Here is a 25965-nt window from a genome sequence, read left to right as displayed (position 1 = left end):
CAGACAAAAAAATGCATCCTTTAGGTCCAATACAGTAAACCAAGCCAATTCAGGTACTAATTTGGTTAGTAAGGTATACGGATTTGCCACTACTGGGTATAAATCTTCCATTATTTTGTTTATAGCCCTAAAATCTTGTACGATTTGATAGCTTCCATTTGGCTTTTTAATAGGTAAAATGGGAATATTGCATTATGACCTACATTCAACTAGTAACCCAAATTCAATAAACCGTTCTATTATTGGTTGAATTCCTTTTCTATCTTCCAATTTCAGAGGATATTGTTTGACTTTTACTGGCTGTGCCCCCATTTTGAGTTTAACAATTATTGGGAGTACAGCTTTGGCTTTCCCGGGCACTTCTGATGCCCATACTCCTGGATAAACCTGACCCTTAATCTCCTGGGGTACTCCCCATTCCACAGGGGCATTTATTAGGGTCAAATTTAGGATTTCAATCAGCTGTTCATTTCCTACTTCCAGTTCTATTTTGCTGTTCCTAAATATAATTCTCGTTTCCAATTGCTCTAATAGATCTCGCCCCAAGAAAGGTTTTGGTGAGCTAGGCATATACAAAAATTTATGTATCCCTATCTATTTTCCTAATTTATATTTTAGGGGGTTTAAGAAGAATGCCTTTTCACTCTGGCCAGCACCACCCTTAACTGTTACAAAGTCATCACCTACAGGCATTAAGGCTTGGTTTAAAACCAAAAAGGTCACTCTTGTATCTACCAAAAATTCTATTCCCTGTTGTTGTTTCCCTAGCTTAAGTATAACCAGTGGATCTGCTAGGGTAGATTCCCCAGGTTCTCATCAATCCTTCCTGACAGGAGCCTGTATTCTGTTTCTGCCCCTCCTTTTTTTCGGGCACTCATTCTTCCAATGTCCCTTCTGTTTACACCATGCACACTGATCCCTTCCCAAAGGCCTCCTAGGTCCCGTATTTCTAAGTCCCTTATTCTCCTGTAATGCCATTACCGATGCTTGTTTATCTTTCCTTCGATCCTCCTCTTCTCTATTGCTAAATACCTTCCATGCCTCATCTTACTAGATTTCCAAATTCCAAATTCACTAGGTTTCCAAATTCCTACTTTCTGCTGGTTTCATCTTCTGCAACTTTCTCCAAATGTCACTTGCTGATTGTCATATGCATAGAGACATGAACTGCTGTATTCCTACTTCTGACCCCGAGTCTAGAGGAGTGTGTCGCCTCATAGTGTCCCATAATTTATCCAAAAATTCTGATGGAGTTTCTTTTGGACTTTGTCGAACAGCATATAGGGCTGACCGATTAATTGTTTTTGGAATGGCCCGTTTCATTCCTCTTATGACCCATTCCCTGTATGTATTTAACAGCTTCAGGTGAGCCCCTCTATTAGGGTCCCAGTGTGGGTCTTGTAAGGGAAAGTGATCTTTTATGTCCTCCTCGGTACTTTTAAGTTGGTCACTAGCCAGATCCTGGGCCATTTTCAATATCAGCTGTTTTTCAGTTTCCGTCATGTGATCTAGTAGTAATTGAATATCACTCCAATCAGGATTATGTTGTTTTATCAGAAATTGAAAATGCTTAGTTACCCCTACAGAATCACTCCGGTAGGTTTTTTGCTACATTTTCCCAGGTTTCCAGATCAAAGGAAGAAAATGGGACTTATATCAAAATTGGGTCCCTCACCAGCCCCACCACTTCCCTCAGAAGGGCCTGAACTACTATTTTCTCTTTTTTCACCTGGATTCAGGAAGATACTGGACTATCAGGGGGGCTCTCAGGATCATCAGAATCATCTTTGTCCTTTTCCTGACTAGTTATGGGTGGTCGGTAAAGTTCCGGCAACACTTCTGGTTTATGCATTTTTTCAAGCCTAGTGATCTTTGTTCTATACTACTGTAAGAGTCGGTCCAAAGAGAACGATATTGTCTCAACATTGCCAACAGAGACCTGGAGATGGAATGTGGTCCTCATGGACACCAAGACACAAAGACCCTGGGAAAGAGAACTGCATGGTACGAGGAGTACTATGCCATTCCCTGCTACCTGGGACTGAAAAGAACAACTACAATAAGGCCGCATAACCACTGTCCAGAAGATGGATCACAACCACTGTCATAGCAATGAACCAGAAAACTTGAACTTCAGGTGAACTTTCTTCATTATAATATCATTATAATACAAAAAAACCACCTCCTGGTATGAAGCTACCTGCCTCTAAGGCAAACCATGCCTCAGGCACTCCTCTTTGGACATGTGTGGTAACCTTGCTTGAGAAGGTGGAGACTGGCAACAATCCATGGGCCAGAGGAGGAGCAAGGTGTGTTGCTTGGTATAAAAATTGGCTCCTTAGCAATCAAACGTTGAAGATCTTCACCAAGGTTCATGACGATTGGAAGGACCGGGGGGACGCTGCCTGGACCTGGGACCATAGGGGTGCCTTGGACCCATAGTGGTAGCTATAATCCTCTTTCCTTTCATTTTTTACTTTAGTTTTTCTTCCCTTCATGTCACTCTATTTATCGCACACTGCTTTACGAGCAAACAATAAAGTTGCGCTGTTTGATCAAAGCATAACCCCTTGGCGTGGTCGCCTTGATTTTTTGTGCTTCGAGATCATAGTAAACAAACCATCATGAGTCCACTGAGTGGACTGTGACAACTACATGCTGAACAACATCCTTTTAACTTTCCTTTCCCCTCCCTCTTATTTTCTTTTTCCAAAGCCAACACCATAGGGTCCTGAGGGAGTACTAGACCACAACTCCTTTGCCACTCTGTGGTTACAGAGGGTGAAAAACATATTGGCATATGATACCTTGTCCTATTTCCCTACCCTCCTTAGGAACAGCATTAGTTGTAATACGGTATTATAGTTAAGGGTTCCATTAAAAGGCCATTTTTCTCCATCTTCCAGCTTATAAAGAGGCCACCACTGATTACAGTATTTTATGAGTCTTTCTGCTCGTGGACCCTCCAGGTATGCCCCCTATTTCTTTCCAATGGGCTAGGATACACCCCAGGGGGCTTTTTACAATTCCATCACTTTGTCTTCCTCCCATTTCAACTTTATACAATACAGTAAATAATAAAAGCTGTTACAAGTTACAGGTTTCAGCACTCTCTTCACAGCTCTGCTGCATCTCAGTCACTCACCACCCACACCAGTCTTATTCTTTCACTTCGTCCCTCTCCAGCTGTTTCCCTCATGGGATAACAGAACCATGGATCCGGACTCCACACTCACTTCGTGCACAATTGCATGTCTCACTTATTCACACAAAGGGCCCTTTGTTCCAAAATATTGACTTAGTTCAATAGTTAAGTTCACTTATACAGATTGTAAACCATTAACCGTTTGCCAGAGGTCATTTTCCCATTACCATGAATCAGAATGCAATATATGGTACCAAGTTTTACAATAGATGACAAAAATGGCCAAAACACACCACTCTGGAGAAAACCTAAGTTACCCCTTGAGAGGCCCCTTCCCACTACTGCAGTGAAGAGAGAACCCAAATTACTGTACCCAGGGGCGAGCACCAGTGCTCTTTACCTCACGTAAGACATCTCCTCCTGACTTACAGGTATACCCAACCCAATTACAACATATCTGGTCTGCAAATGATGGTCCTTGTCTGTCCCCACGGTGATCTGGGTGAGTAGGGGAGTGTTGCAGAATGGATGAAAGAGAACGGCCACGGTTCCATAGAAGGACTGTGTGATACAGCTTTTGACATAAGTCTGGAGTGAACCAAGCTAGGCCGCAGCGAGAAATTACCAGACTTGCTAGAAATGGAAAATTACCAGGCTTGCTAAAAATGGAAAATTACCAGGCTTGTTAATAAGGGAAGAGAGATAAGGTCATGCTGACCTTGTGCCTAATGTTGTAAATAACTTTGAGGAATTCGCGTAGACAAGAGAGAAAAAAAAATATATGTAGCTAGCTATCCGCAGAAACCGCAAATAGGAGGACGTATGAAAGTGTAACCCTTTAGAGCTTAGCCAATCAGCAGATGATTTGTAGGCATAATTAACTGGAACTGTATATAAGACATAATCGCGCCGTAATAAATTGAAGCTTGCTCTATCACTCATATTGAGTTGGCTGCTTGCTTCCCCTCGCTCGTCAGGGGAGTCCTCCCAGGAAATCTCGGGGCGCCCAAAGGAGTCCTGTCCTCAGCAGGTGCCGCAATCGGGCAGAGAGAGTCCCATCTGGGTCGCCAAATTGACTTGCGGAATCAAACTCTACAACTCAAAGAGAGTTATAAAGCAGGTATGTTTATTGTGGCACCGGTGCAAGGGAGATCGCTCCTCCTAACTTGCACACCGTTTCAACAAGCCAATGGATATTTATTATACAAAGTCATCCATATACATAAGGTTTCCAAAAATTCATTATCATAATCTCCTCCCTCTGACACCTCTTCAAGATGTACTTTTCACCTTCTTGGGCAGTTACCTAAAGTTCCTGCTTATCTTTGCATACATTAGCAGTCTAATGTTGTTTAGTTTCTGTTATTTACTAGAGTTCTTTACATGTCATCCATTATCTAACCTTTTGTTCAAGTGTAAAACGTCTGCTAGCTAACGATTAGCCCTTCCTTATTGCCCACTCTAAACATCTCAAGATAATACATGCCCACTGGTCTGGTTTCAACCTATATCATAGGCAGTCAAAACACGCCCTGACATACAGAGCTACCCCACCACCTCTCCTCCCTTGCCTATCCCTTCTGAAGAGTTTGTAACCATCCTTTACAGCACTCCATTCATGTGAGTTATCCCACCATGTTTCTGTGATAGCGATTATGTCATAGTTTTCCTGCTGCATGATGGCTTCCAGCTCCTCCTGTTCATTTCCCATGCTTCGAGCATTGGCATAGATGCACTTCAGCTGTGCTATGGATCTTGCCTCCCACCCTGCAATGCTGCCCCCAGGCTCATCTCTATCGAGCTTGGTTTTATTCCCTTCCCCCTTTGAATGTAGTTTAAAGCTCTCTTGATGAGCTCTGCTTACTCCTGACCTAGGTTCCTTTTCCTCCTTTGAGATAGGTGAACCCCATCTGTTGCCATCAGGCCGGGTGCCATGTAAAATGACCCATGATCAAAAACCCCAAAGTTTAGTTGTTGAAAGCAGGCCCAGAGCCAGGTATTGATCTGTGTGACCTTCTGATTACACCCCCCATTGTTCCCTGAAACTGGCAGGATAGAAGGAAACACTGCTTGTGCTCCTGATCTCTCAACCAGTTGCCTCAAGGCCCTGAGGTCTCTCTTGATTGCCCTCAGACTTCTTGTCATTTGGACTTTATCATTGCCCACTTGGAAAACCAGTAATGGGTGGTAATCAGAGGGCCACACCAGACAAGGGATTTTTCTAGTATCATCCCTTACCTGAGTCCCAGGGAGGCAGCAGATTTCCCTACGGGTTGGTGTTGGAAGAAGGGTTCGCCGGAGTCAAGAAGGCGCTCAATATGAGTTATGCATCTTGCTCAACTTTATTAGTTTCTAACACTACTTATATAGAACCGATAAACATGCATATTCGTAAAGCAGAAATATAATTGGTTAGTAGTCTCTAAGCACGCGCGGTTCTCACACCCCTAATTATCATGACTAAAATAAGCATTCTATCCATGTAGCTAATTGTGTTGCTGTGCTTCAGCCTTGTAGTTTGTTACTCCCTATTTTCCAATACCTGTCCCTATCTTTCTTGGCCCTGCACCTGCTTTCCCAGCAGCTGTATCTTGTTACAGCCACGGCCTGTTGGCACAACATAATTACTTGGTCTCAGGATTCAAGAATAGCTCTCAAGGCTACCTTTCTTGTTAACTTCAGCACAGCAACTTCAGTACAATTCTGATTACAGGCCTATTCTAATACCAGGCCTGGATTGTGCAGATCTTCAGAGATTCTAAGGCCATGCTTCTGCAGCCATTCTTCCGCATTACTCCCCCTTTTTTCTTTTGCACAAGCCAGGCCTGATTGGTTATGTTAAAAACTACTCTCTTTAAACAAGATAAAACACAGCTAAAAACTAAAAGCATTACAATAATGATTATAACAAAGCGTATTCCTTCCATCAATAACGTCTTTAACCAACCTGTTATGCCCAATCCTCTCAACCATTCATCAAAGGGATTATCATCAGGAAGAATATGCTTCATGTTTCCCTGCAGTTGTGACAACTTCTTGTGCATAGATATGGAATGATTGGAAAGGTTCACACAACACATCCCTTCAAAATCCTCACAACCGAGTCCATGTGCTAATAACAAAAAATCTACTGCAGCTCTATTTTGTAATGTAGCATGCCTAACACTATCTACGTCAAGCAATAACGAACTTAAAATCTGTGATGTAAGATTAAATTGCTTCTCTCCCCAACACGCTAACCTTCGTATATTCTTAGCGTTTAATGCAGTCATTGCTCCTGGCATAAATATGGAGGCTAAGAAATTTGTTGTTACAGGCTGCAGATCGACTCGGTCATTACATGTTTCATCAAAGGTGCGCAGTGCCCTCCGTGATCTATGAGATTGTGGAGTCATTTTCAATAAGTCTTTCATACGTGGAGCAAAGAAAGTTAAACGCCCTAAATAACATGGTCCACCGACAGGATTCAAAGGAATCCCTGGCCATGCTCTATCTCCACATATCAAAAAGACCCCCGTTGGCAACTGATAACCCCCTGATACATTTACATGTAAGCCTCCAGCTTTCAGTTCACCCCAATTAGGTGAACCAGTTAAATTTTGAAACCTTGTATCAAACTCCCATTCACCTTGATGTGCTAGCCACAATCGCCACGGTTCACCAAACTAAATTACTCCAGTGCCATTTAGAGGTTGAAGTGGTGGTACCGTGTCCTCGCATTCTGGCATTCCCATTGCAGTCACGTTAACGTACTTAACGGGCGTAATGCTACCTAATAGGTCTAACTCCTGCAATGGCAAATGATACGGTTGATTCAAATTCTCAATAACCGTTTTCTGCCACGCTGCATTACGCATAGAAGGCCAAACAAATTGCCCATTCGGACTCATACATGTACCATTCTGATTGGAAATCAGATCCACTGTTTTAACATTTCAAAAAACCAGCAAAATTTGTTTCATTCTCTTGCAGGGGAATACCAATTAAGCAAGTTCTAAAGGGGTTGTCTGCTTGCTGCAAACTTAAACAAAAGTCTGTTACCCCCGTGATATTTGCCCATGTCACCCATATGTTTGTTCTAGGCAAGATGTCAAAAAATACCTTGGTCAATGGGTAAAAAATTCATCAAGACCGTAAACCAAGACCTCCAATTAAACATGTTTAGTCCTACAGTTTCCACCTTTTTTTTTTTTGTTGGGTTTTTTTTGGGTTTTTTTTTTTTCATTCCACCCCACAAATCTGTGCTTTCACAGATTCTGATGATGTATACTGTCTCCAATCAGCATGGTATTACACTAGTCGTATGCTTTCTCTTGTTTCATGCCCGGTTACTAATCAAACACATACACTCTTTACACCATTTACATTTAAACTTTGGCTTACAGAACCGTTTTACCCCACATAGCATACATTGGCACAATACCCATGAGTTACATCCCTTACAACATAGACAGTTTATTCCGTCTGCTCGCTCTGAGTCTTCTCTTCTGTCTTCTGATCTTGACATACAGGTCACACAAACTTGCTAGGGACCCATATAGGTCCTTTATCTGTGGAGATAAAAAAATAACCTCTACCGATAAATAACACGGGATTAGGTCCTTCCCATACGCCTGAAGCCATATTTTTATACAGAACATTCAAACCAGGAACTGTAGTTGTTTGGTTCCCTCGTGCTGTTTGGTGATGTATAACAACAGGTGGTCCCTCTCTATCCTCCGTAAGGGAGAGATAGTTTAAGGTAAAGAACACCTTAGTCAACCCTTTAGTTACGTCTATGTCCTGCGATACTTTCTGTCTCTGAAGATAATCCTTCAGGGTACGGTTTGCCCTTTCAACAACTGCTTTCAATTCTAAGGTTTGAAGGTTGTCCCGTGGTTCACCGGTGATCACTTGTTTCTGCCACTGATTATCGGATTGCCAAACACACGCAGCCTTCTTCATCTTTTGTCCTGCATCTGTAAACACCGTTGGCCCTTCAGCTGGTCTTTTTGAGCGTAACGGTCTCGCAATCCACTGATAATGTTCTAACATCTTCCAGAGAGGTCTTTTTGGCCGGTTGTTGTGTACAACACCTGTATAACCCATCAAGGCTTCCTGTATGGCTGTTGAATGTCTCAGGAGCCATTCATAATCATCACCACGGACTGGAATACTGATATCTGCCGGTTCAGTCCCATCAATTTCAACAATCCTGTCTCTTCCTTTTCTCACCAAGGCCGCTACTGCTTCAGGGCGACTTAAAATACGATGCCTGGGTTGCAATGGCAAAAACAACCACTCTAAAATGATCGCCATATTTCCCCCCTTTTTCTTTTGCCATTGCAAAATAAGGGCAAAAGGTGAAGTGGCAACATTACAAACCAAAAAAGATAACGGATGATTTGCCATTCGGTGACCACACCAGCCAGTCTGAATCTTGCGGGACACAACTTTCAGGGCATCCCACTGTCGTGGTGAACAAGTTTGAGGACTGTTGGCTTCGGTGCCATGCAACCAGGATCGGAATGGTTGCAAATCATCATTAGTGAGTCACTTTGTGTGTCATCAGGGTGTAAGGGAATCGTGAAAAAGACGGAACAGTCTTTCAAGTCTATCACAACAATTTGCCAAATCTGAGGGATCATCATAAAAGGTGGAAAAGCAGGTTGCAACACTCCCATCACTAAAATCTGATCATTAATCTTCCATAAATCATGTCCCAATTATGTGCATCAAGATTATTAATCAGTACTGGACAAGCTAACGAGCTGGTCACCTGCCATTCTCCCTCCAAAATAGCATCACGAATAACACCAGACCAACACTGTAGAATTGGATCTTTTCTCAAGTTCTGCATCAGTGGGGTAGTTGGGCTAACTGGAGGAACTACAGGTATTGAAGTAGTAGGCAGGTTCATTTTAACTCGCTTTACAAGGTTTCTTAATTTATCTATTTCCTCCTGTAAGGATTTCTCTGTATTGTTATCACAAGGTTTCTCCCCGCCTTCTTCCTCAAACCCGTCCGATGATGTTTCAGGACGAGGAGGAACTTTTGGTTTGTCCGCTGTCTTATCTAAAAGCTCCGGCACTGTCGAACACGCAGGGGCGGACATACCCTTCATAGGACAAGTATGCCCAACTCCGAAAAGTATAGCCAAGAGAGAAGGCTTAGGTGAATCACCCTTCTGCTCCACCGGCTTTTCTACCACTTTTCTACCCAAGGCTTCTATAGCTGCCGCCACTACTTTTTTTTTTTTCCCGCTTTCATAATTTCCAGAGTGTTAACTATCGACTGCCACCCCAGAGGCAATTTCCCACTTCTCTCCATTCCGCAATACTAAACAATAACGCAGGCTCGGGGATCTTATTCTTTTTTCGTGCCCAGCGAACTAAGGTCTCCACTTCTGTCTCTTTAATACCCTCCCCTCTCTTAAGGAGGATGCCAGTTAACAGTTTAATTGCCGCGTCTAATTCCATCGCGGTCTTCTCAGAGCTCTCCCCTTTCACAGAAAGGATATCAGCGCGGAGAAGCCCTGCCACGATTTACTCGTCGCGGCCTTCCTTAGTGCCCCCCCCCCTCCTCTCACAGAGAGGAATTTAGCGTAGAGTCCTGCCGCGATTTACTCTACGCGGTCTTACCATCGGTGGGGGTGCAATCTGCAGCTCCACACCGAACTCTGGACTCCCCTTTTCGCCAGCAGCTGGGGGGATCTGTGGCGGTGGGTGGGCGGGCGAGTGGGGGGAGCTGCGGCGGCACGGCACGCTGGCGGGGCGCGGGGAACTGTGCTGGTGTAAGAAGCAATCTGGCTAGCGAAGTACAGTCACTGGGTGTCATGATTTCAGAGTCAAACAAATAAGTCAACAAGTGTTTGACTGGTTCAGATTGTAATCCATATCGTGTAACGGCTTGTCGCAGCTGCTGCATAAACTTCCAATCAAAAGGTTTCCACACAGCGGCCACTGAACCAGCAGGTAAAGCAGTAGTCCGCACTGGACAAGCAACAGCAGAAGCAGCTTCCCACTCTCCCTCCAATATAGCGTCCCTTACAACCCCAGACCAATGACTGTCGGGAGCGGCAGGGTGGAAGATAACGCTTTCCTGGGTCAGGATCTGAACATCAGGACCGGCAGTAGGCAGATGGCATTCAGTCAATTGCTGCTGCAAGCGGTTTAGGGTCCGGTCGGAGGGTTTGGTTCGGGGATGGGGGATCGGGGCAGGTGCAGGTGGGGTGGGTTCATTTTCTTTATCAGACTCCGCGTTCTCATTCAGAGGCGCACTCGGACCTGCCGTAGTACCCTCGTCCTCATCTAACAGGGGGGGCAGCTCTCGGTAGCTTTCAGGGAGGCGCGGAGCACCCGTTGTGGTGGCACCCTCCGGAGATGGTGTCGGGTGTAACAGCTCTGTCACAGATTTTTTTATGGGCACAATTATGCCTTTTGTAGACGGAGCGCCGAGACTAAACAACCGGGAAGACTGCGACTCGGCTTCCTGACCGAGGAGGTCTGAGGCGGCCATAGCCATTTTTTTTTCTGCAACCAGAGATCACCATGCCCTGTTTGCCCACTCTGTTCCCTGTGCTCCTGGTCATTTGCACTCCACTGGGGTTTGGCTGCCTTCACTCCTGGCCTCACCTACACTGAGTCAGAGCTGCTGCTTGTCAGGGTCTCAATGCTTCCTGTTGCGACCCCCCTCCTCCCCCCCCACCCCAATTCTCTGTTTTGCGGGTTCACAGAAAGCTCCCCACAGTCCCTCGGTGCAGTCCTCCACTCTGGAGCACCTCTGTGGGAGTAGCACGCCTTAAACACTTCTGAAGCTGGCCAGGGCATCACTAGAACTCCAGTGTGAACTCGAGTCAAAGGGACTGTGACCTGTGGATGAGTCCATGTGGGAGCAAGACACCCTGAAACATCTATGGCTATGATTTTGTCTGTACCGCAGCAGGTATACCTCTGAAGGAATTGTGGCCCAAGGACAAGTCCATGTTGGAGAAGGGACACCTTGAAGCATCTATGGCTGTGGATAAGTCCATGCTGTAGCAGGTATACCTTAAAGCATCAGTGGCTGTGCATGAGGTCATGCTGGAGCACCTCAAAGCATGTGGCCATGGATAAGCCCAAGACAAAGCGGGTATACCCATGGAGGGATTGCAGTCAGGGGTAAGGCCATATTGGAGCAGGTACACTCCTGAAGGGACTGTGGCTGTGGGTAAGGACATGCTGGAGCAGATATATTTCTGAAGGCATTGTGGCCCATGGAGTAGGCCATGCTGGAATAGGTGCACCTTGAAGTGACTTCAGCTATTGATAAGTCTATGTTGCAGCAGGTCTATGCCCTGAAGAGACTGTGGCTCATAGATAAGGCTCTACTTATAGCAGGAACCTCTTGTTGCTAGACAGACTAGGAGCAAAGGAAGGAGTTCATTGCAATGTTAAACTGTATAACCTTTTCCAGAGAGACCAGGGGTGGAGATTGTAATGGATATACCTTTAAATTGTTGTAAACCATGATTTGAGTTGCATGTCTCACCAGTAGAATATGTTTATTCACTCAAGGGAGGGCTGTTCATTTCAGTAAAACTAGATCATGTCCAGTGTGAAAGCAGATGGAATGGATACCAGTACAAAATGGCATAAAAGTAAAATCATAATCTCCCCCAGAATGAGGGAGTTGGTACATGTATGTTACAAACATACTACTGCAACATGAAGAAGCCTACCTGTACTAGCTAGCATGGGTGACAAAAATTATGAGGAAAGAGCGGCACTGATCCTGTGTAGTATCTATAATTTGGTTAGGACATTGAGGTTCATACTCATAACTGCTAGCCTGCTTTGAAATCTGAGATGTTTGTCTTCATAGCTACTTTTACCTGTGCTCGTGAGATCAGAGTTAGATGGGCAATAACTTTCTTGGCCAATTTCAACCAAGCTTGATAGCTAGGCTGAAGCATCCAAGATATTAAGGTCCCATAAGGTTCTTGAAAGCAGACTTTTTGACAGAGGTGAAAGATCCTATTAGTGTCCCAGGAAGCTATGTGGGAAAGAGCCTTTGGGAATGATACTTCATTACTTTCAGTGTTCATGAAACTATGTGTTTTGATGTCTAATTATAAAGATGAGAGTATGAATAATAAATATACTGCTGAATGAATCTCCTTTCACATGCCCTGCAGTTGAGGTGGGGAAGAGATCACAGTGGCTATTCCAGGCATTATGGCCCTGTGGCAGAAAGTCAACAACAGGCAGCATCTGAAGGGAAGTTATTTTTCTGCTTTGCCATAGCCCTTTGCCCACTGCCCTCATGGAGCAGAGTATGCTCTGACCTTTTATTGCTCTTTGTTTGTTAAATCTTCCTTTCATAGGAACACAGGAAATTAATGATATTGTTGTATTACACAAACATTTTCCATATTTCAGGCTGTGAGTATAATTCTTCAGTGTTCAGTGGGGGAATTTTGCAAACACCTTTTTGTCATGGGCAAGCATCCATTTGCCTGAACTGCACTCTGGGACCTCTGTACAGTCCTGTGCAGTGTGGCTTGAATGCTCATTCTCAATCTGGCAACCAATATGAACCCTACTGAAGTCTTCCTTAGATATTAATTTAATACAGGGGTCACCTTCTAGTGCCGGCTATATTGGTGATTTACCTGGGTATAACTAAAATCAGAATCTGGCACAAGAAAACTTTACTGTTTTCAGCATGCTCATTTGATTAGCAGGATAGTTCTGTTTGCTGTGAATCAGCAGTTGCTTCAAGATGCTTATGCTGATTGTTTTAAATGTCCTAATTTCTTTCATGCTCTCTCCCTCTCATTCTTCTTTTCTCGAATGGGTAGAATATATGCCCAGCTTGCTTTGCAAATAAAGCTTCAGGAAAAAGATATTGTAGATTTCACTTTCTGACTAGCTTTGCAAGTACCACATCAAAAGAGCTTTAAAATGATAATGCTATCTTTTGTGTATAAAACAGCTCTAGTCCTTGGTTTTTGAACCACTCAAACTAAAGCTTGAAATGAAGGGGAAAATGATAAACAGAATAAGATGAATGAAGCCTGACATTTAATTATATATTAATAATTACTCATAAAATTTCATATAAGAAGTCAAGGGGCCCACAAAGCAAATTGGTGGTCTTCTAGTCTCATCTCCACTGAGAATACTATATATCATCTGAAAAAAGATGTTGAAAGAAGTTGTCATGGTTTAACTCCAGCTGGCAACTAAGTACCACACAGCTGCTCTCTCACTCACTATGCCTCATCCGTGTCCATCCCCCCCCCCAGGCATGGAGAGGAGAATTGGAAAAAGGTAAAAAGTGGGCTGAGATAAGAACAATTTAATTATTAAAATAAAGTAAAATTTAATACTAATACTAATACTAATATTAATACTAATACTAATAATTGTAATGAAAAGGGCGATAACAAAAAGACAAACAGAACTAAAACTCAAGGAGAAAACAAAACAACAACACCCCCCCAAAAAAAAAAACAACCACCCAAGTGATGCACAATACAATTGCTCACCACCCGCTGACTGATGCCCAGACAGTACCCAAGCAGCGATCCCCCTGCCAACCAACTCCCTCCAGTTTATATACTGAGCATGAACATCATATGGTACAGAATATCCCTTTGGCCAGTTTGGGTCACCTGTCCTGTCTGTGTCCCCTCCCAACTTCTTGTGCCCCTCCAGCCTTCTCACTGGCAGAGCCTGAGAAGCTCAAAAGTCCTTGACTTAGTATAATGATTATTTAGCAACAACTAAAAACATCAGTGTGTTATCAACATTATTCTCATACTAAATCCAAAACAGAGCACTGTACCAGCTACTAAGAAGAAAATTGACTCTATCCCAGCAGAAACCAGAACAGAAATTCTCAGTGCTACGAAACTGGATTTATTTTTATTTTATACTGTAGTTTCCTCATATCTAAATAAAAAATATAAATAAATCAATCTCCCTACTTCATTGGTGACACCTGATGTATCCATGGGTTTTTCCATGGCTGCCTGATACCTTTTTTCCTAAAGAGAGATAAAGGAGATATTAGAATGCCCAGAAAATTGAATGATACAACTAGCTGAACCTTCTTAGATGTTCTATAATTTTAATGATAGTCTTTGAACCATGTTGCCACCAGTAACTTGGCAATAAAATGAACATGGAACTCTAAGATGAGGAGAATGCACCATATTGATGACTGCTATGCTGGAATTCCTTTTTTTTTCCAAAGAGACTAAGGTAAATGTCATATATAATTCCTTTTACTCTCCCACCTGCTGCTGTTTGTGTTCCTAACTTTCTTTCAGGCTACAAGAAAGGAAAGTCAGCTTATATGACCTTTTCAGGAAACAAATGTTTGTCTGCATCCAGATGTACATTTCATCCCATGTTTAACTGCAAATTTATATTTTAGGACTATTGAAAGTGTCACATATAGCAGTATACTCCTCTTTCTGCACTGTCACTCATGAGTCAAACTATGAATATGAACTTAGTATAGTATAGTCTGCTCAACACAGTGATGCTCATCATGATTGAAACTAAATTTGAACTGTATTTCACAACTCCTAAGCCATCACTGATTTTTTTTAACGTAGTAACAGAACTGTGCTTTGGCTTCTTCTAATGTGCCTATCACTACTATTAATTTCTCCTACAGATACAGCGGTATAGAATGTTATGATTGACAGCTTAATATGATGACTTTTTAAACCATTAGATAAACTAGTAAATCAGGCTCTGAAAGAAGCTGCACCTCAGTTCCTTCAAGTCAAATTCTTTTTCTCCTCCTGACTGATATGGTCTTTCTCTGAGCATATTTCATGTAAACTTAATATGATAGAATACCGTAAACTATGGTAGACAAGCTACAGCATAATGAATAAAAAAAAAAAATCAATGCCCTGGTTTCAGCTGGGATAGAGTTAATTTTCTTCTTAGTAGTTAGTACAGTGCTGGGTTTTGGCTATGATGTGAGAAAAATATTGATAGCACACTGATCTTTTTAGTTATTGCTGGGTGATGTTTATAATAAATCAAGGACTTTTCAGTTCCTTGGGCACTGCCAGCGGAGGGCTGGAGTGACATGGGAAATTGGGAGGGGATGCGACCAGGATGGGTGACCCAAGCTAACCAAAGAGGTATTCCATACCATATGACATCATGCTGAGTATATAAACTGGGGGAAGAGAAAGGAAGGGGGGGACATCCGGCATTATGGCGTTTGTCTTCCCGAGTAAGCATTACATGTGATGGAGCACGGCCTTCCTGGGGATGGCTGAACACCTGCCTGCCCATGGGAAGTAGTGAATGAATTCTTTGCTTTGCTTTGCTTGCATGCACAGCTTTTGCTTTACCTATTAAATTGTTCTTATCTCAACCCTTGAGTTTTACATTCCTTTCCAATCATCCTTCCCATCCCTCTGGGTGGGGAGAGTGAGCAAGCAGCTGCATGGTGCTTGGTTGCCAGCCGGGGTTAAACCATGACAATCAAGTATGACTTCTTTTGAATTACTCCTTTAACAATCTGGTGTATATATGGAGAGCTGGATAGACTAGAGAGCTGGGAAGTCTCAAATTATATGAAATTTAACAAGAGCAAGTGCCAGATTCTCCACCTGGGATGGGGCAATCGTGGTTATACATACAAATTGAGGGACAAGAGGCTGGAGAGCAGCCCCATGGAAAGAGATCTGGGTGTCTGGGTTGATGGCAAGTTGAATATGAGTCAACAGTGCGCCCTGGCAGCCAAAAGGACCAACTGTGTCCTGGGGTGCATCAAGCACAGCATAGCTAGGCGGTCAAGGGAGGTGACTGTCCCAATCTACACTGCACTGATGTGGCTCCACCTCAAGTACTGTGTGAAGTTTTGGGCACCTCACCATAAGGAGGACATCAAACTGTTAGGGTGTGTCCAGAGGAGGGCGACTAAGATGGTGAAAGGTCTCAGGGCAAGACTTATGATGAGCAGCTGAGGTCACTTGGTTTGTTGAGCTTGGAGAAGAGAAGGCTGAGGGGTGACCTCATTGCAGTCTACAACTTCCTCAAGGGGGGAAGCAGAGGGGGAGGAGCTGATCTCTCTCTGGTGACCAGCGATAGGACACAAGGAAATGGAATGAAGCTGTGTCAGGGGAAGTCCAGCTTGGACATTAGGAAAAGGTTCTTCACTGAGAGGGTGGTCAGTCACTGGAACAGGCTCCCCAGGGTAATGGCACCAAGCCTGTTAAAGGAGCATCTGGACGATGCTCCTAGTCATATGGTTTAGTTTTAGATAGTCCTGTGAGGAGCAGGGTGTTGGACTCTATGATCCTTATGGGTTCCTTCCAACTTGAGATATTCTATGATTCTATGATAAATATGGGTGATAATATCACTGAAGCAAAAACCAAGGGTTTTTTGCACATGATAGCGATAGTTTGTCTTTCTTTTAACAGTGAACCTGTACTTCCTGATTTTCCACTGCAACTGACAGCAGCTAGTGAACTTTGGAATTAAGCATATATGTGTATATATGTTTATATGCACATTGGAAAATTAGATAATGTGTCTTATGTTTTGCTATTAAAACTGAAGTTGGTACGTACTGCTAGTAGGAGGGAACTCCAGAGCTAACTGTGACAGTTTTCAGTCAATTTTATCCATGGGACTGGGAAACAAAGTCTTCCTTTTGTCTCTGAAATGTCCAAAGCATGCTCACTTATATTCCTTGAAATCCATATTTTTTTACCACTAAACTCCATTCTGGTAGTAGCTACTTGCTTCACTTTTTCTCATGAAATATTTTAAGAAAGTCTATCAACATTTATAAAATTACTTTTCAAAATTATGGACTTGAACCATTTTTGTGTTAACTCTTGCACATATTCTCTGGGATAGGACAAATGGATTAGAAATATGACTGTGTCTTGAAAGAAATCAGATTACTTGATAGGTCAAGATAATAGGGAATCATAACCTCTTCCTAGCACTGAGGAAATTGAGCAATCCAGTTAACTAAATCTTCTACTTGTGCAGGCTCAGATGGTATGAACAAATTGAAATGAAAATTTTGCTTTCTATGCACTCAGTCATTTTGTCTTACTGTGGCCTATGTTTTTAAGCACGATGCTTCAGGCTGTGATGTTTTGATCCTGAAAAAACAATGTTCTCTGAAATTTACTTGTATTCATCTCATTATTTTCTTATCTCATTCACAGTAAATGAAAACTGCTCTTCTTCAAACTCCAAACCAGCAAAAAAGTGGTCAAAACATAAGTGCTAGCTTAATTCATATGAGTATGAATGGTTTTTCAATTTAAGAATCTAATTTTTCATAAGTCTTAGTTTTAGTTTTAATGGTGCTGTGGGTGTTAGCATCCATGATTTCCTGGAGGGAGCTGCTTTTATTCAGGCGTAATGGATCCAGGGGTTGATTCCCTTTATTTTTATGCACTATATGTGGTCAGGAGGACTAGATGCGGTCCTTTCCACTTTTCCTTCAGTGGTTCATCTTTCCAGGTCTGGATGTAGACTAGATCTCTGGGCTTGAAGTTGTGTACTGGGGAATCCAAAGGAAGCAGAGCTCATTGGTTAAGGTACCTGTGTAAAAAGACAATACCCAAGAAAGAGACATCAAATAATCCTGCAGTATTTCCCCTCCCTTGATATGCATCTGGTCACTCTGATTCCCTATATCATTAACTAGTTATGGTTTTCCATACAATACTTCAAAAGGGCTTACTCCTTCCCTTATTCGGGGGGTAATTCTGGCCCTCATTAAGGCAATTGGCAAGATATCTACCCATTTAAGTTTGGTTTCCTGACATAACTTTGAAAGTTGTTTTTTAAGGGTTTGATTCATCCTTTCTACTTTTCCACTAGACTGAGGCTTCCAAGGGGTATGTAGATCCCATTTAAATTGGAGAAATCTTGACACTCCCTGGACTACTTCTGAAATAGAATTAACTCTATTGTCAGAGGATAAACATTCAGGGATTCCAAGCCTAGGGATTATTTCTTTTAATAAGATTTTAACCACTTCCCTAGCCCAATTGTTGTGACAAGAGAAAGCTTCTGTCCATCCAAAAATGTATCTACTAGAAGAAGTAGTTATTTATATTGTCCACATTTTGGTGACTCAGAGAAATCTATTTGCCAGTATTCTTTGTGGGTTATTCCCCTCTTTACTTCACCCGCTGGTGGCTTCCTCTAGATCTTAGGGTTATTTGCGCAGCAAATCTGGCGTCTCCTATTGCGTCTGCATTTGATTGCATTTTTGGCCCTATGGCATATCTCTTGGCGCTGCTTATCATAGCATCAGCTTCCATGTGAGTTTCTTCATGCAACTTCTTGAGGAGAGTTTCCATCATTTTGGCTGTAGTGAGGACTTGTTGGTTCAGTTACCCACTATTTTTCTGTATTCTTAGAGCAGGGGTCCTCAAGCTTTTTAAACAGGGGGCCGGCACACGGATGAAGTGGCAGGCAGTCATCTGCAGCTGTTTGGTTTCCCCCCCAACCCCCGGCAGGGGGGGGCGGGGGGGTTCTTTAAATACCGGGGGCTGGATTGAGGACCCTGGGGGGGCCTTATCCGGCCCGCGGGCTGTAGTTTGAGGACCCCTGTCTTAGAGCATTTTAGTTTTTCTGCCAATTGGTTTTCCTTCTCCAAATGCTGAGGAGGTTTCATGTTAATTTTTCTGTCAGATATTGGGGGTCCAATTATTTGTTCATGCAAAGCCACCCTTTTTGTAGCTTAGCCTTTCTATTACCCTGATTTATTTCTCTCTGTCTTTTCTGATGGTCTCTGCAGTAGATTATGGGTACTTCTTTTGGTTCTAATACTGCCTGGAGTAGATTTAGGATCTCCTGTCCATACTTTATACCATTTTCCTGAGAGTTCAGTAGTCCTCATTCATTCCAAATAGCTCCATGAACACATACAATCCCAAAGGAATATTTAGACTCTGTATAAATATTAAGTCTTTGACCTTTTCCAATTTTGAAAGCCCTTGTAAGGGCAACAATTTCTGCCTTTGAGCTTTCTTTTTCAAAACTCAGTATCCTGCTAATCCCCAAAAGTTCAATAAATTTATTGTTGCTTCCATGCAGATTTGTTCTGTGTCAGCCCCGATCAAAATGACATCCACATACTGTAAAAGAGTTATGTCATTATTATCTCTTTGCCCCATTCTAATTCTTTGGCCAATGCTTAATCAAATAAAGTAGGGCTGTTTTAAAATCCTTGAGGAAGACCAGTCCAACACAACTGTGTCTTTCTTCCCATAGAAGGGTTTTCCCATTCAAAGGCAAAAAAGTTTGACTCTGCTCATCCACTGGAATGCAAAAGAGAGCATCTTTCAGATCCAGCATGGTACAATAAGCATTGGGTTTGGGTACTGAAACCAGCAAGGTGTAAGGGTTTGGTACAGTGGAATGTGTATCATTTGTTATTTGGTTTATTACTCTTAAATCCTGTAATAGTCGATATTCTTGAAAGTGAGGTTTCCTTACAGGCAGGATCAGTGTATTGAACTCGGACTGACATTCTCTAAACAGTCCATATTGTACAAAAGTATCACAGGCTCCAATCTTTTACATGTTTCCAATCTAATAGGGTATTGATTTACTCTTACTGGTCTTACCCCTGGTTTCAGTTCTGTTTTAATCGGGGTTATATTTTTTGCTTTACCTTATTTCTTAGAAGACCATACCAGAGGGATTACCGCATTCAGTATCATGTCCAGGATGTTGTCTTCAAGCTCCTCTGAAGTTTTATACATCAGCAAGCAAATTTGTGCTTTCCAAGTTGTATTGGGTGGGATGTGGAGCTGTATGGAATTCTCAGAGAAAGTTATTTGAGTGCTCAATTTGCATAGTAAGTCTTGTCCTAGTAAAGGAAGGGGGCATTCTGGCATATATAGAAACTCAGGAGTTAATTTAATATTTCCAATCGTGCATTCCATAGACTGTAAAAACAGCCATAAAGTTCTTTTTCCTGTTACCCCCACAACTGGGATCATAGTTTTACTGAGAGGCCCTTGGCAACTAGTTATAACTGAGTGGGTGGCCCTGCTGTCTATTAAAAAATCTATAGTCTCATTCCCCAGCTTTACTGGAACCAGGGGATCAGCTGGGGATGCCTTAATGTTTGTTATCTGAACCCTCCAACATGATAAAGTCAGTGCTTCCTGATTGATTCTTTTTTCTCCCCCTTACCTCCCCTGTAGGGACATTCATATTTCCACTGTCCTTCCTGTTTACAAATGGCACATTGATTTAGTTCCAAGGGTGGTTGACCTTGCAGATTTCTTCCTGACCCTGTTCCTATTCTTCCTTCTCCCCTCTTTATTCCTCCTCTTCCTCTGCCTATTCCTCTGTTACCTGTAGCAGTCTCAGTTATAGCTGCTGTCAATAGAGATGCTTGCAACTTCATCCTATTCTGTTCTTATTGTTCCTTTTTCTCCTCTTGGTTGTTATACACTTTATATGCTATCTCTATCAACTGCGAGATAGACATTCCTCCTTCCCCATCAACCTTCTGCAACTTTTTTCTTTTATCTTGTAACAATTGTCCAATGAATAACATGTTAAACATTTTCTGATTAGCTTCTTTGGATTTAAATCCATCCACTTTTTGGCTGCCTCACATAACCTCTTATAAAATGCTGACGGACTTTCTTTAGGACCCTGTTTCACCTCATATACGGATTATGCGTCAACATTATAGTTCCCAAAAGCTGGTACATTCCATCAGTGTGGGAGAGGAGGATGGAGAATGTCTGACCTGTCAGGAGATGAGAGAACAGCTGGGTATTGTGAAGGAAAGTAAGAAAGAAATACATGGTTATCTAGCCAAAAGGTGTTTGCATGCTTTTAATGATATATAGCTATGTAACTGCATGAACAGTTTCCACCCTGAGCCTGGTGGTCCATACAGCTGGAATTTGTATCTGGTCTCAGAGATATAAATATGACCTTCTCTGCACAATAAAGTGTCTCTGGTTGAACCACAACTGGAGTCCGTGCCTTCTTACACCACACATCAGGGTTTTCCTGATAAGAGCTGACATTGTTTCCAGTTCAATAGATCAGAGGTAGAAAATGGCACATGTACAAAAACTGGTAGGCCCTCCACCAACCACTGCTTGTCTCAGAGGTACTTGAATAGCTGATAGGGCTTTACCCCTTGTCCTGCTGGAAACAGGACTAAAATTTTCATTACCCATCTGTTTTTTGTAAGTATCTGATGATTTTTCTGCATTTGTACCATATCGGGGTGGGGCTATGGGCACCAGCAATTGCACATCCTCCAGTTCCTTCCATCTATAACATACAGTCCCATTCTTATTGCAGTTGTCTCCACTTACACTCTCCTCCTTTTCCAGCACACACAGCATCAACACATCTCCCCCCAATTTATACTTTTTCTGAATACCTAGTTCTCTATACAAAGTCATAAAGGCATCGATATAAGGCACTTCATTCCACTTCCCCAATCAGTGACAAAACAACATCAATTGTAATATAGTATTAAATTGCAAAGACCCATTTTCTGGCCACTGTTCACCATCATCCAATTTATGATTTGGCCACTAGTGGTTACAATATCTCTTCATTTTATCTGTAGTCATTGGATTACCCCCAAACTTATTCCAATTTTTTCAAAATAGACCCCAAAGGTCTACAGGGAGGAATTGTGGATTGGCCTGATCCCATTTTAATCAAATACACAGATTTGCTGGCTCTGACACCCCCCACCCCCTGGTCAGTAATTCCTTTGTGCGCACTCAGGTCTGACCACATTGGTCAATTAAGGCGCTCTTGCTGAGTGTCTACATATGACTTAAACTTCCACAGAAGCAATCAAATTTATAATTACATTTTACAGTTATGAATCCAAGGATTCACACCCCTTTCTCCCTGAATGCAAATATCTCTATTTGGGCATTGCACCTTTGAGTCACTCGTTGCCCCAACTTTGGAGAGAATCCAGAGTAGACCCCAATCAATAGGTTGGTGCATGCATCTGATCCAGTCCACTGACAGGGACAGCAAGATGATCTGGGCAAGGTTTTATGGCTGTCCCATCTGGGTCACCAAAACATTGTCCCAAAATGAGGGTTCTTCGTCTGGTATGCAAAAGCTGATCAACACATAGAGACAAGATTTTTATTTATTTCATATCTATGCAGAGATGGGTGCTAGGTGGCAAATCCACAAAGCTAGCACATCTTTTCCTGGGTTTAGGAGGTTTATATACAGTTCAATAAACAGGGAATTTAGTCATTGTACAACATGATCAGCTAAAACTCTTTACACAATATTATATACAATATGCACGCTCCAGGAGTTTGGGGGCTACCTTTTCAAAGTTTCTGCTTCAAGGGGAGTTACTTTTACTATTATAATTATTTTATAATTAAGATAGGTTACTTTTGGGTAGTTTGTCTTAGCAATTAGTGGATCTGCAAATGTTTTCCTTACCCTGCTTCCACAACATTGACTCTTGAGGGTCACTGTGTCTGTGCTCTGTCTGTATTCTGTTAGTCTTATCAGTTCCTTGCATTATTTCACAATCTTCCTTCAGCTGTTTGTCATCAGTTGGACCTGATGACATAGAGCAGCAGCAGCTCTGCCTCTCTTGAGCTGTTGGATCTGGCAGGATATATTTTCCTCTAATCCCTGGCATAGTCAGTAGGATTTGGTAGGGCTGTGAGTATTCCCAAATGGCAGATACAGTGCTCCCTATGTGGGGAGGGGATTGATCCTTTTGCAAACATATCCTATCTGTCAGAAGTATTCACCAGACCTTTGGAATATCATGTGGAAAATTCCCGGTCTTAATGGGGGAATGGACTGAGAACATAATCTATTTTATGTAAAGATTGGAGTGTAAATTGGCTCTGGTGGGTAGAACCAGTTTATTTTGAAAAACATGTAGCACACCACAAATTGTGACCTAAACCAAACTGACCATGAAGAAGGTAGAGACTGGAAAGCTAAGCCCAGGGTCTTATGAGCCACTCACTGGAACTTGAGCAATAAAGTTACAAAGAGATTTTAATAGTTGCAAAAGGATATCCTCATCTTACAGAACTTCCAACTTGACAAAGTCAGGTTAACAGGGTTCTAGTTCCTACAGGGCTGGCTGGGCTGGTCTGCCCCTGGTCCTGCTCTAAATCTGACCATGACATGGTGCTGTCAGTTTTTGGAACAGGGTCAGGGATACAGGGTTGTCAGGGCTGGGACATCCTGCCTGGACACCCTGTGGATATGCTCCCATGCCCTCAATGGAACTTCTGCAGAGGGGCTGGTGGGAGCAGGAGAGGGGGGAGGTGTGAGCTCTGCTCTCACCGGAAATACCTTCTCCACATACACCCTTTCAAATAGCTGTAGTCAGTTCAGACAGGGCTAGTTGCCACCACGGGGGCCAGGCTGGGGCTGACAGGAGCTCCGCTGTAAATTGCAATCCCATGTAGACCCCTTTCTGGAGCAGGGTCAGTGTGTGGGATCAGCTGAGTCAGGACATGCCTCCCAGGCACCCCATGAGTATATTTGACCTCTGCTGCAGGCACAGGGATCTGTCTGGTGGGGCAGGAGGACATGGGGCTTGGAAGGAAAAGGAGTGTCTGGGAGGTTGTCATCTGAAATATCCCTTCCTGTAGCTGTACTCAATTCAGATCAGGTTCATTTGATACTTATTTAATGGTGCTAAAACTACCCAGGGGACAGAAGGCATCCTGTGATGAGCCTAGCCAGAATCTTTTATGGTTGTATCCAATTGTCCTAAAAGATTAAAAAGATCTGTCAAATGCCCTGTTGTGAGCTCCCTGGGGCATGCAGGCAATGAGGTTTGTTGGGGGGGAAGAGGTAATTTTAAAAAGCGGCAGACACCTGTCTACACTCACTGTCCTCATGTAGCCACAGGACTTCTGACTGAGAGAGGACTGGCCTCTAATCTGGTACTAAATCTACTAATATGCTGGTGGCTACTTTGGGGATGGAAATTATACAGTTAACAATCCATCTGTATTATTTAATGATCCATGAGATATATGTATCTAGATCTATATCCTTGTATGTATCTATAGCTGTATCTGCATGTTATGGGCTGTGGGGAGGTTATGTATGGGACTGAATAGCTGTTGCAGAATGAGTGATGCACTTTACTCATAAGAGAAGCAGCAGTTTGTTTATTGGTATAAAACACTGATTTAACAAAGTTTGATAGTAAATGCGAAAGTGGTTTAACGTTTAACAAGATTCAATGATAAAGTACACGATTATTTACTGCATAGAGGATAGGGTCAGACAGCTGTCGGGGAGACCCTCCTGTTATGTCATGAGGTTCAGAAAGGACCCCCCTTGCATTCTAAATTCCTTCTCAGAGGGGAGTTTAGGTGCAGCTGGATCCAGACTTAGTCCCAAACTTGGTCAATGGTTTATACCTAAAGGATTATATGTGCACAATCAATCCTTCATATCACATAGCTAAGATTTCAAAGTTTAGCATCTTATTAATCACTTATTGAGAATCTGTTGCAGCAAGAAATCTATCAACCTTGAGGACTAACCTTGAGAGGTGTCCCTACTCAAGGGGACATCCTGGCATGCAACCCACTGCCATGCAGGAGAGTTCATCAGGCCCTGGGCTGTCCACTATTTATGGAGTAAGATGACTGACTTACAGTCATATTTGCATATCAGCTGTATTTTGGTTAGTGTGTGCTCAACTAGACCTCAATTGTCGAGCAAGATTTATGGTCCTTCGCTATTGTGTTGTTATCTGTCTCCCCAAAATCCAGCTTAAGACAGATGCAGCCATCATGACCACCACTGGTGGCTATTGCTTAAGCAGAAAGAGTTAAGGGGGAAGCACATCACCGCAGTAGCACAGCAAGGGGGGTGGGATTCCAATTTGAAGTGCAAAACTTGACTGAGATCAGAGAATATGTGTTGGAGTGGGGAACCTAAGGGAATGACAGCCCCTGTGGTCATCAGAGCTGTACTAGGAAAAAATTTAGAACTTCAGTTTGTACAGTCCATCTGTATTGTTGTTTGGGTGACCTGGGAAGCATATGGGTCTGTGCTTGTATATATTTCAGTGTTATAAATTCCAAGTCAATTTTTAGTTTTATATGATTTATTTATGGGGTTAAAAAAAGGCAAGTAAACAGTGCTGGGTGCGCAGGGAGTCAGGGCTCCTCTAACACGCACACGTGTTGCACACGTGTTACATCAGGCGGCTGGTTCTTATGTTCCTAGGCTAATACATATTCATCACTACTTCTAAGAAAGGCAGGGTTATTACAATTAGTTTCCGGAATTCGACCCCTTCCACTGGCGCATGTGTATCAGTTCTCAGTGGTCCCTCTGGGGGTCGTTTGGGCTGAAGGCTTGCAGTCTTCCTCCCAGGCTTTGTCCTCCAGTCCTCCTTCAGTTTCCTTTTCTTCCTTATTTGGTAATCTCTTGGCTGGATGTCAGAGACTTGTGTAGCGTCTGGTGCAATAGTTAACAGCCATTTTGAAACTCCTTTGTTCTCCTGTTCCCTAGATCCAGGTCCCAATGTTTACCTTTTAAACCCTCTATTGACACGAATTGTTGGACCATTGACACGAATTGCTGGACCATTTCTTAAATCGGCATCTTCTTTTTAATATTTTCAATTTGTGTCTCTTCTTCAACTTTTGCTAGTACCAACTGGATTTCATCATTCGGTTCTTGGGGGGTCCATTTCTTAAGCATCATTATGGGTACATTACCTTTCTTTTCTATCGGAGTCATCACAAATTGAGTACTATTTATTATTCAGCATATCAATAATATAAAGCAAGGTATCATACAAGATATAAATAA

At 42.7% G+C, this 25965-nt stretch overlaps 1 pseudogene; it reads right to left on the bottom strand.

The window, feature by feature from the left end:
* The window catches only part of LOC129734892 (cyclin-H-like), a 35430-nt pseudogene extending 30574 nt beyond the window's left edge, over window positions 1-4856 (bottom strand).
* Between the last annotated feature and the right edge of the window lie 21109 nt (window positions 4857-25965).

The sequence above is a fragment of the Falco cherrug genome (assembly GCF_023634085.1).
Source record: "Falco cherrug isolate bFalChe1 chromosome W unlocalized genomic scaffold, bFalChe1.pri SUPER_W_unloc_1, whole genome shotgun sequence".
NCBI classification, from domain to species: domain Eukaryota; kingdom Metazoa; phylum Chordata; class Aves; order Falconiformes; family Falconidae; genus Falco; species Falco cherrug.
The sequence above is the reverse complement of the archived record's forward strand: the minus strand, read 5'-3'. Positions and strand labels throughout refer to the sequence as shown.